We start from the raw sequence: 14,919 nt of genomic DNA, 5'->3' as shown, positions 1-14,919 counted from the left end.
ATATATATGCTCTTGGTCTAACACTGAACATATGATTAACAGATGCACTTTAAAACACTGATTTATGAACCTGCAACCTTTGCTTTTATATTTTTATCCCTTTGTTTGCTCTAATTGTTATGTGAGAAAATGTGACACCCCATATACTAGAGGACACATTAATTGCGTTCTGGTTTTGGCATACAAAAAAGCAGGTCTTTCTGTATAGCCCCGGGGGATAACACGCTCTGTTCTGCATAGTAGAGCAAATATGCACCATTTTCTTGAGTCCAAAAGTCCTCTGCACCTACAGAAGCGAGGTCAAGGGCTCAGGTTTTGCAGTGCTCTATGTCAGTGCGTGCAATGTGCATATCAGGCTTTATTATCGCAACTAGGGGGAAAAGAGAAGTCCAATTGGTTTTAATCTTCTTTATTTCCACTGTGTTCCTGATTTCAAAGCCACTGACTGTAAAGCATTACATTAAATCCAACTGAGCTAGTATCATAACCCCATCATTACAGGCATGTTGCCACCATGTAGAAAATATCAACACTTACATACTGAATTCAGTTAATGAGAAGAAGGAAGAAAAATTCTGCTTGGTTTTACAAGATAGTTAGAAATCAAATTAGCTGCATGGGTACAACTGTATTTTGCAAAGGAAATATGTTGCCCACGTGAATATTAAATCAGATTAGGAACAGTTTAAAAGTACATTCCCAGAAACAGTAACTCCAACAAAGCATCTGTACCTTATTCTTCTTATATGTATAATGCAATGAATTTGAGAAAACCTGTCCATCCCACACCATGATAATCTCAGAAAGGTCAAGACTCTTATTCAGACGGGATTCAGGCCCAATGTAAATCCAGTTTGGGGGCGTAGGATGATTTTAAATGAAAAACTGGCTGAACTCAGCTCTCTTGTCATTGCTGTAAAACCAGCACTTTTCTGCCTTCAGTCACTAGCTTAAATTGGAAGCCTGGGAAGAATAGAGAAGTCTAAAAAGGGGGCCAGATACAATGGCGAATCTAGTTTAACAAACCGAGAATGTCACAAAGGCAACAGCTTCCCTCTGCTCCCTCCCATCTCCCAAAATGTTAAAAAAAGAGAATGGCCGGATGAACTTTAGCAGTTCACTGACCTTGAAAAGCTGTGTCCTAGATGTCACCCAGAAAAAAAGGCAATTTTGCTGAATTTTTTTGAAGATAACCTAGTATGCTGGGCAAGGCTCAAGCATCCTACAGACCTGCTGGCTTCAGTTTCCATTGTGGGCTTTTTTTATTAGGAATGAATCGTTCTTGTACATTTCTTCAATCTTTTAGTAGTGATGGGCTTGAGCTATGAAGTCAGAATTGTGAATAAGACCTAAAACTCATCTCATATTCATTTAAAATAGGAGTATAACTAATGCATTCAGAGTTACCAAATAGATGAGAAATTACCGAAAGAAAAATCAGAACCAAGGGCTTCCTGGGTTTATCTTGACAGATTAAATATATGCAGACAGCAACCTTGAGCCACTGTGCTTCCCAATTCTACCTTGTTATTTTCTTGGTCCAGGCCTTTTTAAAGACAAATACAAAACAATTTTATTTCTCTTTGAAAACACCGAGTCCACTTAAAACCATGTCGCCAAATCATGCCAGTAGAGGAAATCGCACCGCTTTTCTCATGAATACCTTTTAATCTACATTGTCACAAAACAGCTAGCAGAACTTGCTTTGAAACCATATTTTCCCCTCCCTCCACTTGCCTTCAGAATTACTCACAGTACCTTTTGGGGAAGCGATAACATGACATTTTGCATTTCAATGTGAAAGGTACAAGGAACACCCATATGAAAACATTAGGCAGTTGGCTTTACTCCTTCAGAGTGATGGAAACGATCATTTCTTCTATACAACAACTTGACGGGACCGAATTGTGTGGTGAAGCAACATACTGTGAAATGCAAACACCGTTCTGCGTAGTTCTTTGAAGGAGAGGAGAACCTCCGTGTCTTTGTCCCTGCTGCAACGACGAGCCCTATAAGCGTCATCGCTGCACAGAGAGCATATTGTCAGATTCAGCTCCGCAGGAAAACACAGAGTGTACGTAAGGAACTTAGAGATCTGTTTTAGAAAACCCAGGGGAATAGTCGCACATTTACTGCAGTTCACAGACATGTTTAAGTTGTACAGTGCTACAATTAATTGCCATCTTAGAGTCTGCTGCACTGCTGTCGAAAGAATTTGGGTTGGAAATACAGCCCACATGCCTGCCTTGCTCTGCCAAAGATCAGTCAGAATAATGAGAGTGGAAAATGAAAACTCAGAACAGACCCCTTAATGTGCTGACTATACTCTTCCCAGATCGGTTTTCACTGAGCTCTTGTTCTTACCTTCTGTGACTGTTTGAAGGGAAAAGCAAAGAAAAAAAAAAAAAATAAAGCACCTTTCCAATTAGATTCAAACATTTAGATTGCCCTAACACACTGCATGTGAGAACTGATATTTAAAAAATTGATTAGGGAGATCTGACAGGTTCAATCAAAGGTGATATAGCCTAGTAGAGAATGAAGTCTAACTCTGAAACAGCACAAGATTGAGATGTATCGGAAAAGCAACCAAAGGAGCAAATGCTCCATGGGAGGCTACTATGGCAACGAGCTCTTCTGGGTTTTTGAGCCCCGCAGCACTCGTGTCCCTCGGGAGCACCCAGCGTGCTGGATGCAACAATTATATCTGATCTGGAAATTAGCAGGAGCAGCATATGCGATTTCTAGCCCGGCATTTCAGCCTGCACAGTGCTGAGGTAGGATACGGTAAAAGACTGAAAAATGGCAGCAGAGCAGAGGCTCTCTAGAACCTGTTGTCACTCGAGGTTTTGCTTGAAACCCACTGATTTTAATTGCAGCTTTTCATTGCTATTTGTTAACTTTAGAACTACACAGTAATAGTGTTGGAGCTGGGGAGGACCCTGGTAACGAGATTCATTTTATCTTAGATGTCCCCACTTGTAGCCATGTGCATTTTTGCTAGTCAAGTAAACTCACATGAGAGTGGAGAGAAATGAGCATTTCTGGAGCACAACTCATCTCCTTGTATTTATTCACTCCAAGAAGAAATGCATCATGCTGCATAAGTGGCTTTTTCTTTCCTCTGACTAGAAAAGAAATTTAGACAATTAGTTCAGATGTTGATAGTAATAGATGTATCAGCATTACATTATATAAGTCCTAACCCAAGCACTTTATTTTCACACCTTTTCACCTGTAGGTCACTTTCTCCCTACTTCCCCAGATTACTCTAGGTGGGGTTTTTTCCTGCTAAGCATTCACGTACTCTACAGAAATGCGCTACTTGGTTGCCTCATCCCACATAATTTTCCAGCCCTGTTGCTTCTAGCCTCTGTTTTCACATTCACTTGCGCTCTCATCTCTCTCCCAGTGTTATTCTGTCTGCTACCTTCTCTGCAACAGTTTATTCCGAAGCATTTTGATTGTGGAAAAAAATAGAGGGTTTATGTCAAACAGCAAAGCTCAAAAGACATTTAAGGATTTTATATCATCCAGAAATATCCTGCACTGTGGTCATTGCTGTGCTTCCTTTACGTTTCATAGAACAGAATGAAGCTGCATTGGTTAGTGTCTTTGATTGTAGATAAAGATAACAACTGATGCATAAGATTAATGTATATTCATGAGTAGAATTATAGCTGTGCATGAAAGCACTACATTAGTGCTTGGTAATCAACATCTACTTTACTTTTTTTTATTTTAAAGTTAGCACAGTCACTAATCAAAGATAATTACACCACTGCCATTTGAAATGTTTATCAGGAGTTCTGTAGGAGGAAGAACAAGAAGTACAATTTTTTCTCTACAGTGACATGCAGCACTAACTAAAGCTGGGCCAACAACACTGAGATTTGGCTTCACAAAGCTTATTTGTCGAGTTTTGGCATGGAAATAATAATTGTAAATAAGTGATATTTTGTATCTGAATATAGCCTTCTACCTAAGAATCACAAGGTGATAAAAAATATTAATAAACTATCACTATCTGCAATACGAAGTACAGAAGCACTGAACCCCCTCTTACTGGCAAAACTGAGGCACAGAATAGAGTAGGTTTCCAAAGAAGTACAATACATCAGTGGCAAAATCAAGGACAGCGTTCAGATCCCCTTGTTCTCACCCAGATTTAGCCAACCTTCTGAAAATGACAATGAAAAGGAAGAAAAAAAAGTTTTCTGACTATCATAAAAGTATTGCAAAATAACTTAATTACTTACTCCTAGAGTCAGGTACAAAAGTTTACTGGTTTCTGGGGTCACAAGAAGGTACACAAAGTTGGTTGTTCTACTGGTTCTTTGCTGCGTCTCATTTTAAAATCCCATTTTCCCAGAAATCCCAGAAATGTGTTCATTCTAATTGGAAAAGAAATTGCACTTGAAGACTAATTTTCAGGCATGCTGAGCACCACCTGACTATCACTCATGGAGTGAGGATCACCGGTAGACAAGAGTAATAAAACCTCAGAATTGTCCGGTGTTAACCATCATCTCTCATCTTCATATTGAAGGCAACTGTTGCTTGCTAAGCGGTTTTACAGACTCCTAAGTTCATGTCAGGTGTCGTGAGATAATATTGGAGTACCACTCTGACTACAGGACTGCCAGAATCATAACAACTACATTGTACAGGCCAGTGATGGCAACTTTGTATCATTTTGCTCTTTCAAAGGTTTTTATGTATTGTAAAGGTGGATATACGTTTGCTCGTGTATGTAAATTATTTAATTTGGCTTACAAAACGATCCAAAACCTTGTTGTAATTTTTTTTTTTTTTTTTAGCTTTTAAACTGAGAGTGCAATAATTTTCCACTTGTGTGTGTAGAGAATCCTGGAATGGGAACGTGTAATCATAATAGGTGAAAATGGTAAACTTTTAATACTGCCTGTTATACCTGGAAGTTTTAAACTTCCACAAGCATTAAGATGGGATATACTGTTTTTGAAGAGCTCCCATCCCATCCGTTAACACCGAAACAGCTTTGTCGCACTAAAACCACCAGACCAGGAGCTATTCACGAGAGGTGTACAGTACTGAGGAACGTCATTATGGCTTTATTGGCACAGCCCCGAAGCTTGCATCACCTGGGCCCCTGCAAAATTCTGCTTTAAGTCCTGGCAGAGCTGCCTCCGTCCTTTAGCCTTCTGGAGCAGTAAAATAAGTTCCATGCAATTTACTCGGGAAGGATCGTTCAGGAAGGATCCTAAAACCAAGATGCTATCAACAATCTGTGAACGGTAATGATCTTCTGGTACTTTTCAGATCAGTCCTGCTTGAACATCTAGCAATAAAATTCATTTGTGAGAACTGTGCTCCAGCTCCAGTGCCTGACTTCACTTCCCATTCCGTGATTCTTCTTTTACTAGCAATTCAAACTCCAATAAAATCCCAATGAAAGCCACAGCATGAAGTTTCTTCTAAACCGTAATGTGCAGCTTAGGTTTCCTTTCAGATTTCTCACTTGCAGACCTCAGTTCTTTTTGTTTTGATCACTAACAAAGAAGCGCGGGGTTAATACGTTGCCTCGGAAAGCAGCGGCTACGTCTCGTAAAAGCTCAAGGTCTGTTCACGGGCACAACGTGCTCCGTGCTCTGCCCGACGGCCATCCAGATGGGTGCCTGGGGAACAGCCTGCGTCCTACCTGCTCTGATGGCGGAGGCAAGCGCCTGCCTCGGCTGCCAGGGCCACGGACCCCGCTCTGCCGTTACGTTACCAGAGACGCTCGGCTTTGGAGGGTCCCTGGCTCTCCAGACAGCCGTTTGGACTTAAGAGCAGCCCTCACAAACCAAGGTTAAGCAGCTTTCTGAGTCAACGTTTTGAAGCAAATTTTCAATATGTGCTAACACGGAGGATTGACAGAGGAGTCCGCCGTCCTATTGCAGCACGGACTGAGAGGCATCTGTGTGTCAACCAGTTGCCATATGGTAGCAATGGAGCTAGGCCAGATTCTTCTGCCAATGCCAGCAGAGATCTCTGCAACAGAAAGACTCTAGCAGAAGGCAATGTAGCATTGCAGCAATTACAAAGTCCTGCACACCCGAGGCCTGCATAGGACCCGTGTTGGCTCAAAAGTGGCTAACGCTTACTGGAAAATGAACACAGATGATGCATCAAACGGTCGGGAAACCAGTGAAGGGTTACAAGGGAGATAGCACAATCCCTCTTCTCTGTGCCTCACTGCACTGTTTTTTAGGATCAGTATCTTCTCGATCGCATTTATGAGAACAGTTGGACATCTCAGACAGCCAGGGATACAACTGTATTGTTTCCCAAAGAATGTGCAATTAAAACATAATCAGGAATCGCTGTCTGAAACAGAATAATCCTTAAAAATGTTTAATATGAAGCTCAAATTCATACAGCCCTGGCATTAAGGTCTGCAAGACTGCGACTGCTTGAAGAATTAGTAACAGAGAAAGTTTGTTTGAACAGCAGGTTGATACCAACAATTCTCCAGCCATCAGCTTCTTTGGGTCTTATTTAGGGCCTCAGCTTTGTTAGTCTATAGCTACTGAGGTGGTGATGAGCACTGCAAAAAGATATGAGAAACAGCCCTGAACTCGACTGCGAAGTAATAAACACATCAACATGCCACTTATAAGCAGAAATTACTGCAATCTCAGTGCTTGAAAATTAATGATGGGGGGAGGTGACACATGCACAGCATTCACTGAAAGCAGCGTAGGCTTTTTATTGGCAGTATCCACCCATTTATGCTGGAAGTTCATATCCCTCATATGCATGAGAATTAGGGTCCATTAACTGGGAGGGGGACAGAAGAAGAAGAATTTTCATGAATTGTGACTGCACACCGGGGGGGGGGGGGGGGGGGGGGGGGGAATACACCATTTTTTTTTTTTCCAAGAACAAAACCTCCCATTTCCATGAAAATGGGCTTAATTTTTTTGCTTTGTTTTAAAATCTGTGTGTTCAGAATCACACTATTCAGGATTTAATAGTACAGCTGCTCTGTGAATCTTCATGTCTCAAAAACCACTAATGGAGCTGCCCGTAAAAACTGGAGTGGCAACCCACAGATGGGAACGTGCTGTTGGTAGACTCTGAGCAGGCTGGTTAACTTCGTGGAGAGCCCCGAGATGGTGGCAGACCACGGATAACTGTATTCTTTGGTGCTGGTTAACCTCAGAGTGACGTATAAAGCTACAGGAGATGCTGTGCGGCATCCTGTTGGGAAGGGGAAGAAGGAGAATGGCATGTAGCATCTCAGGAATATCAGGCTGAGAAACAGCAGTTCTTGATTTCTGGGTAAACTGTAACTTGATTAAGTCAATGCCCCAGCTTCTCCAGTTTCATACCGGGAGTAGGAAAAATAATTACTTTAAGTGATTAATTACACATTTAATTGTGTTAATTAATGCTGCATTATACACTGAAAATATGCTCCAAAGATTGACACTTCAAGACAAGAATCTAACTGGCTCATGGTAAGTACGCTGCTCAGTTTCAGTTTGCAGACTTCTACGTGGATCCTAAGTAATTAGTCACAGCAGCACAGCTTGTGTGTCTTCTCTGTCTCTCTAGCTGGGCAGGAGAGAAGTGAACTTGATGGGCTGGAGGAAGTTCTGATCAATCACGTAAATTTTCTCACATCACTTGCATATATGGTTAGGCCTCAGTTAAAAATAAGGTATCTGAGTCTAATCAGTGTTGAATTTGTTTTAAGAAACATCCTGGAAGCGCGGGATCACGTGCGTACAGCTAAAAGCGGTTGTGAGCCAGGGAACAAAATGCAGAACGAATCCAATTTGCTTATAAACTGAAAGGCTTTTTGCCAGATCTAATATGCCATTTATGATGATATAGTGATACAAGTCTCATATAATAATTACTGCTAATTTTATGCACCTCCTGGAGTAATTTAGGGTGCACCGTTATCAAACATTTCCAAAGTTTCCATACTCTCACAGAAACTACGCTCACTGATAAATTTCTGGTTAGCTTAGTATGCATTTCAAAGTGCAGTGAGCTGTTTCCATTTAGCCATTTTAATTATGCAAGGCCATAAGCTGCTTTATGAATTACATTATAAAAAGCATTTTCATCCTTATATTGCAATTACGCAGTGAATGTGAAACCAAATGAGAATGCTGGGGTTTGAGGTCAGATTAGCAGAAATACATACATCTTTACGAGAGAGACCATCACCAGGGCCAAAAGCTGCAAGCAGGTGCAACTCCTTGGAGTTGATTTAACGCCAGCAGTAAATTCAGCCACTGTTTGAAAAGGTATTTGCTTGCCTTGTATCTGATAGACAAAGGTTTGTGGCTGCCCGTATGGCTCGCTTCCTTACTCCCACCACCAAGAATCCTTCATTCACCGTCCCTTTCATGCGTAGACTAAACAAAATCATGCCCTAGTTCTCTCCTGAACTAAAAAGTTTGCTGCCTTTTGTGTGACATCTTCTGATCAACTGAGGTGAGGAGAGAGCAGAGGCGAGGAGTGAGCAGAATTACCAAAGCGATGTTCTCGGCACCGAAAGAAGGGGGGCTCTCGTGCTAGTTGTCAGAGAAGCGGTGCAGAGAGGACAACGGCATCATTCTGAATGCAAAACAGCAGTAATGACAAGATCTATTAAAGCTCCTCTTGGGACAGGAGAATCTTACACAGAGAATCTGTAACAGTCTCCCACAAGTGGGGCGTGACATCTTTGCTACTCTGAATAAAATGCTTAATTTTTTTTATTGTAAAAGTCTTACATTTTCTGAGGATAATTCTCCACACCTGTCATCCTAGCTTCTGGCAGCAAAGATTCTCAGAATAATACATTAGAACACATTAAAGGAAGGAAATAATATTAAGAAAATGCCCAGCAATAGCAGTGTCTGAAAACTGCAATGAAAAAGAAAGTCAGGGAGAAACAGAAATGTACAACAGCACATTTTGATTCTCATGCCAAGTACCTGGAGTTAGGTTGTATCCACCTGTGCCTAAAAATTCATAACTTGACAGTTATTTTAAGACTTGCAAAGATTCAAGTTAAGCAAAACCAGAGGATGAATTCCTAAATTTTAATGGCAAAAGCGAGGCAGAAGACACCCGCCCACCCCCAGCCCCCATCATACCAGTATATCCTTCAGAAGAGAGCTGTTTGGCCAAGATGGGAAGAGGAGATGGGAGAGGAAGAACAAAAAAAGGGTTTTTTTTGAGGGCCATTACCCTTCTTTCAGCAACTAAGACTCTCTCTAATCCTTCTTCTATATACATTAATCTCTTAAAGATATTTTAAGGAAGCAGCTTGTGTAGATGCTGGAAATGAACAGGCGTGTTGGCCCTATTGCAGAACAGGACTAAGACCAACTGATACAAAGGAACATAGCCCATGGTGTTTCTGGGACTTCGCAGTTACAGAGATGGGCAGGATCAAGCGTAAGGATTTCTTTCCATTCTTCTTTCTTAGTTTACTTTGTGGAAGCACAAAATAATAAACTTCTTATATGGAAGGACAAAAGAAAAATGAAGACAATTCCTTATTCCAACACACCAACTTTCCTCCTTAAGCAGGTGCTATGTTAATCGATTCCCTTGGCTTTGACCTTTCTGCAGGAAATAGTCTTATTTTGCTACAACATTTATCACCAGGCCAAAATGTCAGCACTGTAGATAGTGTTTTTGAACAGCACTGGTTACAACGGCTTGCATGTAATTCTGGAAATGGAGCTTCTGACATGCTGGTAGATATGGTATCTCCTCCAGAAGAGGCACAAACAAAATGGAATATCACAATCACTTTTCCCCAGTATAAAGACTCACAACTTGATTAGAAAAAAGGTCAGAGAAGATTGTTATTGCTAAATATATTATGTCTATGAAGGCAATAAAGGTGGCAGCAAAAGAGCCTAAATAGGTTTCCTTTACCAGTACCGTGGCTCTGACAGTTTCCCTGCCTTTTGTTTTTTCTTACACTGTGTACTGATTTGTTCAATAATCTGAATGGCTGCATTCATCTGAACCATGGTGCATTATTAAGACTGCCTTTTTCCTTTCTTGAGTCCCCCTCAATAATGCTGCTTTTCAATTCATTTTTGGAAGTCAATACCACAATGAATCAATATACTGGGTCTTCTGACTATAACAACAAAGACCTCATGAACCAAGAGAGGCATTTACCCATGCACGTTAGCAGTCGTCTTGCATACCACTTAACGAGGCACAAATACTATGACTGACAAAACACTTACCTGTTCCAATTTAGCTGTAAAAAGACTATGCTTTCTATATATACGGCTAGGTGTGTTTTGTGGGATTGTTATCATCAGTAGCCTTACCAGTATACTGGTGGTGTGTGGTGTTTCACTTAAAAGTCAACAGGAAAGAACATGAAGCAAAAAACGCTGCAAAGATTTTCGAGTACGTAACAGTGATTTGTCTTACTGGAAATACACAAGGAAAGAGGTACAGAAGCTGGGGACGGTGAGGGAGATATCAGCCGGACTGTTGCTTTCCTCATGTGAATTAATGACAGTGGTTATGATTGTTCTTAAAAGATTTTACATTAATTTGGTGGATTAGTGTAAATTTATAATCTTTTAATGGATTACCATTTCTTGAAGCAAGTGCAATACTGGAGTTCTCTTCTACTAACTTGACACTAGTTTGACTAAAGTGACTCTCGCTAGAGTCAGATATGTCAGGCTTAACAGTTTTCAGTTGGTTCCTCATATTTGAAGTTAGGCCAAACCCAATGGTTTACAGACTCACTGCCAGGCTCTATCCGCCGTCATTTCTTTTCAACATTAAGTATAATGATGACTATGATAAAAGATATTAGATATAGGTCCTATAAACTTAAGTCCTACAAGACTAAGCCTATTTTTAAGTCCCCTGAATCTTGCCTCTTCCCTGGGTAGAGCATTCATTCTTCAATGTACAGAGTCCTCTAAAGATTAAAATCTACTTCCAGGCTATCAGATGCCCAGTGACTAAGGAAAAAAAGGAATAAAAATAGTTAAAGTCTGTATCGCAGTTTGTCACTTCCTCACTCACAGAGTATCAATATAGAAATTAAAGTTATTTAAACACCTTTGCCTGTGTAAGGATAATCTTTGTTTCTCTATTGTCTACAGGTTACACTCTCAGTAAGAACATGTTTTAATCAATAAGGCCTCAGAGTTACCAGGTAGGATGATAATAAGATTCTGCAGCATCTGCTTTTCTCAAGGTCCATGAGCGTATTAAAGAAAGCCTCTCTGTACACCCACAGACCGTCTTCGCTCCTCGTCCCCACACCCTTTGGTGCTGCTGTGACGTTATTAGGATGCCAACAAAATCTTTTGGCTAGCAAGGTGTTCAAAGCAGGGCTGGAGCTTCTTTGCAGATCATGCATGCTAATGGGTCTTAGTAAATTGATATGTTATTATTGCTTAATTTTGGTAAACATTCTTATCGGAAAGTAGTCTCTCAATTGCAGCCCATCTAAAATAAGCTCATTTATGCTAATGTCTTTCTCCTTGACACTCAGTAAATTCTTCCTAATGCATTAATTATGACTCCAGATAGACCAATGATTATTTCATATATGCTAATTAGGAATCATTTTATTCAGTCTGCCACACACATCAGTAAACAAGTGGAATGAATTCCCCACAGAGAGGATAAAAAGACAATGATTTTCCTTCCAATGTAGCTTAGAGAATTTACCCCACAATCAAAATGTAATTAGAGAAGAAATGAGGAGCTAGAAAATACACTTACAGGTGTGAGAGACACCAAGAACATGTTCTTTCTCGATGACAGAATAGAGCGGATTCTTAACTAATTCATCCTCAGCTAAAAACTCATTCTTAGCTAATGAGTTTTTACTATATATGATTAAGCAGCGCAATCTCCTTCCACAAAGTAAATAAAAATTACAATCAAATTAGTTCCATTTGTAGTAGAACAAATTGATACGAAAAAAGTATAATTTCAGCCCTGTGTTTGAAAAAATACAAGGTTGAAGAAGATCATGTGACACATTACTCTCATTTCTACTCACTGAATGTCAAGGTTAAAACATAGTAGAGAAAATTTTTGCTTCTAATGCTAATGATCCTTAGCACTACTAAAGCCCACAATTCTGAAACGGGATCATGTACACCTCTTGTTCTTGACTTCTGTATAACTACTAAAGATATTTCCATAAAAACACAATTTCAGGCTTGTAACCAACCAAAAAGAAACATAAAATGAATGTTAAAAAATAACATCACAGGGATATATATTGTTAAGCACAAATTCTTAGATCCTCATGACATAAATGATGTCATAAATGACACAAATGTAGCATGAAAGCTGGCAATATTTATGTGCAGGTCAGGTCCTTATCTATACATCTAGGTTTGTACTTGGAGAAAAACTTATTGTTTGTGGATAAGACAATTTGTACTTTATTTTTCTCTTCATGTCTTAAACCAAGTTAACTCGTTTTAAGAGTTTACACATTCAGGGCCTAGACTCCTGCTGGGTACTTTCTGAAAACATGAATAAATAGTATAGAAGACTCTGCAGTCTGAATTCAACTATCAATTTTGATGCATGAGCCAATCTACAAACTAACTTGGTCTTCCAAAATCAGATATTTCTGTGTTTGAAGGTTGACTGGCTAAAATGGATGAGTTGATCCAATAGTAACTCGTACAATTACAAAAACAGCATAAAATCATTATTGAATGAACGGGCCAAGTATGGTTCAGAATCAGAGAATTACTCTGAATGCGTACACTGTTAGGGATATGCCATTTTTGTATAAGCTATCATTTGATCATAAGTATAGGCCTATTTAAAAAAAAAAAAAAAAAGAAAAGAAAAAAAAAAAAAGGAGATGAGCAATTGCCTGCAAGAAGTTTGTGCCTAATACTATCGTGAAGCCTATCACCATAAAAGCGGGATGAAAGGCTGCAGGCATACCTTTGTGCCTGCACTGTCCTAGAAGAGACACATACTGTTGCCTGCATGGAAATAAAGAGTGAATTTTTACCTGAATTATACTAGAGTTCAGGAGTACTGGGATGAAATCTGAGCAAATTTCTGGAAACCAAAAAAGTTAATTTCATCCTAAAAAGATCCCAAGGAGTATCAATCTTATAACTAACTAGTGTTGTCAGAAGCACTTTTGTGTGTTACTTCGGCTGAAGAAAATGAAACTACCTTTCTTTAGGCAGGTGAATATAAACTTACAGTGCCTGCAAATGAAAGTAGTTCATGTTCTTAAGAATATGTTGGTTCTGGTTCTCATGCTTCACAGCAGTGACCAGTCTACAAAAGCTTTCAAATTCATCTTGCATATAAACTGTAGTGTATAATTTGTTTCTTTTTTATTTTTTTTTTTATTTTTATTTTTTTAAATTTAACTTTGGGAATTTGAAGAACACTTTTGATCAACTGGGACACAGATAATACAATAATGAAGATATGCCATTAAAAGCAAAACTCCTTGTGTGAAATTATCCCTCTACATTTACACTACCTCTTCATATCTTTTTTCAAGCGAGGCAACTCCTTACCCTAAGGGTCAGCAGGTATACAGAGTTATTCCTAATGGAGCTAAAAAAAAAAGTCTGAACTCTGCTTAATGACACTCTGAAACATTAAGGGGAAAATAGTCTAGAATTATGAAAATTAACATCAGTCAGCTTAGACAGAAAATCCTTAACTGTCCAGTTAGATTACTCAGCCATTCAAACTCCTTGGAGATAAGGGCTGCTTACAGGCTGTATGAACTACACTACAGTCCTAATGAATGCGGAATAGATAAGTTTGGAAAGCAAGTACCTTGGAAAAAAAAAATACTAGAAAATGTAAATTTTAATTTAATTCATGTACTTTTGTGTTTGGGGGCTGGTATTTGGTTGAGTGGTTGGTAGAGTTTATGAAAAAGGTAATGAAAGATCAGATGGATATTGTTCAAGAACATTAGCCATAATAAACACGCTGTAAGCTATTAGCAGTTTTAAATATATAAATATATAGCTGCTAATAGGATATGTGTTTATGACAACATAGCAAGATTATTTTGCCACTAATGATTTTTTTAAAGAGAAGAAAATGAAATCCCAAGTTATCTGCATGCTGCACTATTTAAAAGGGAGACCATTCCCTTAAACAAAGTTATGAAGAGCCAAGTTAAACTAACTTACATACAACATATTGAAAACCGATTAAACAATAACAACAGTCCCTTGTTGGTAGTCTAGCAGTAGCATGCTTCACTTGTCTTTCAATACACTATCTTAATATTCAGATATATCTCACAAATCATCAAATGAAGCCATGTGGAAATCAAAATTCCTACGGAATTTTAGTATACAGAAGTAGGGGAAATTTCAGTGAACTAATTTTTTTTGTCCTTCATGGAAATCAAAAGCTACAGGAAACCTTCATAATTCTATTTACATTTTCAACAACCATCTTCTCACTAGCAAGCGGTTTCCCTGGTTTTGTCAATTTTCTAAATTTTTATTTATTTCTGAAACAAAGAAATTAAAGCAAATAACTGAAGGTAGGTAGTCACCTTATTAACACCTATTTAGTGCTCCACATATGAGTTACTGACTTCAAGGAAGGTAGGACAGTCCCAGTAGACTTCTTCATAATACTGTATGGACGTAGCGTAGAAGACAGGGATACTTTGCTACTAACTCCACTATCCTCTGCAGCATCGCACACCTTTGGGGGTTTCGTTATTCACGTGAGTGTGGGTTCTGTGTTTCTAGCACACCGTGATTAAATCAGCACAACGCCAGATAAGGTGGGCTGGAGAAAGGTGGGTCTCCTCAGTTAGGCAAGGAATACAGAGAGATAGCTTATTAATAAAACCAATTAACGAAAGCCTTTTGAGTGCAAGTCCTCTGAAAAGTCAATGTGAATGCAGGTTCCAGCCTC

At 39.3% G+C, this 14,919-nt stretch overlaps 1 long non-coding RNA gene across 1 annotated transcript in view; it reads right to left on the bottom strand.

Annotated features, from left to right (window-relative positions):
* Window positions 1-14,919, bottom strand: part of LOC115352235 — a 90,808-nt gene that overhangs the window by 20,310 nt on the left and 55,579 nt on the right. Inside the window, exon 2 of the long non-coding RNA XR_005934156.1 lies at window positions 3,019-3,128. This is a non-coding gene — a long non-coding RNA (uncharacterized LOC115352235). The remainder of the gene's footprint in view (window positions 1-3,018; window positions 3,129-14,919) is intronic.

Source organism: Aquila chrysaetos, chromosome 16 (genome assembly GCF_900496995.4).
Source record: "Aquila chrysaetos chrysaetos chromosome 16, bAquChr1.4, whole genome shotgun sequence".
NCBI lineage: Eukaryota > Metazoa > Chordata > Aves > Accipitriformes > Accipitridae > Aquila > Aquila chrysaetos.
The sequence above is the reverse complement of the archived record's forward strand: the minus strand, read 5'-3'. Positions and strand labels throughout refer to the sequence as shown.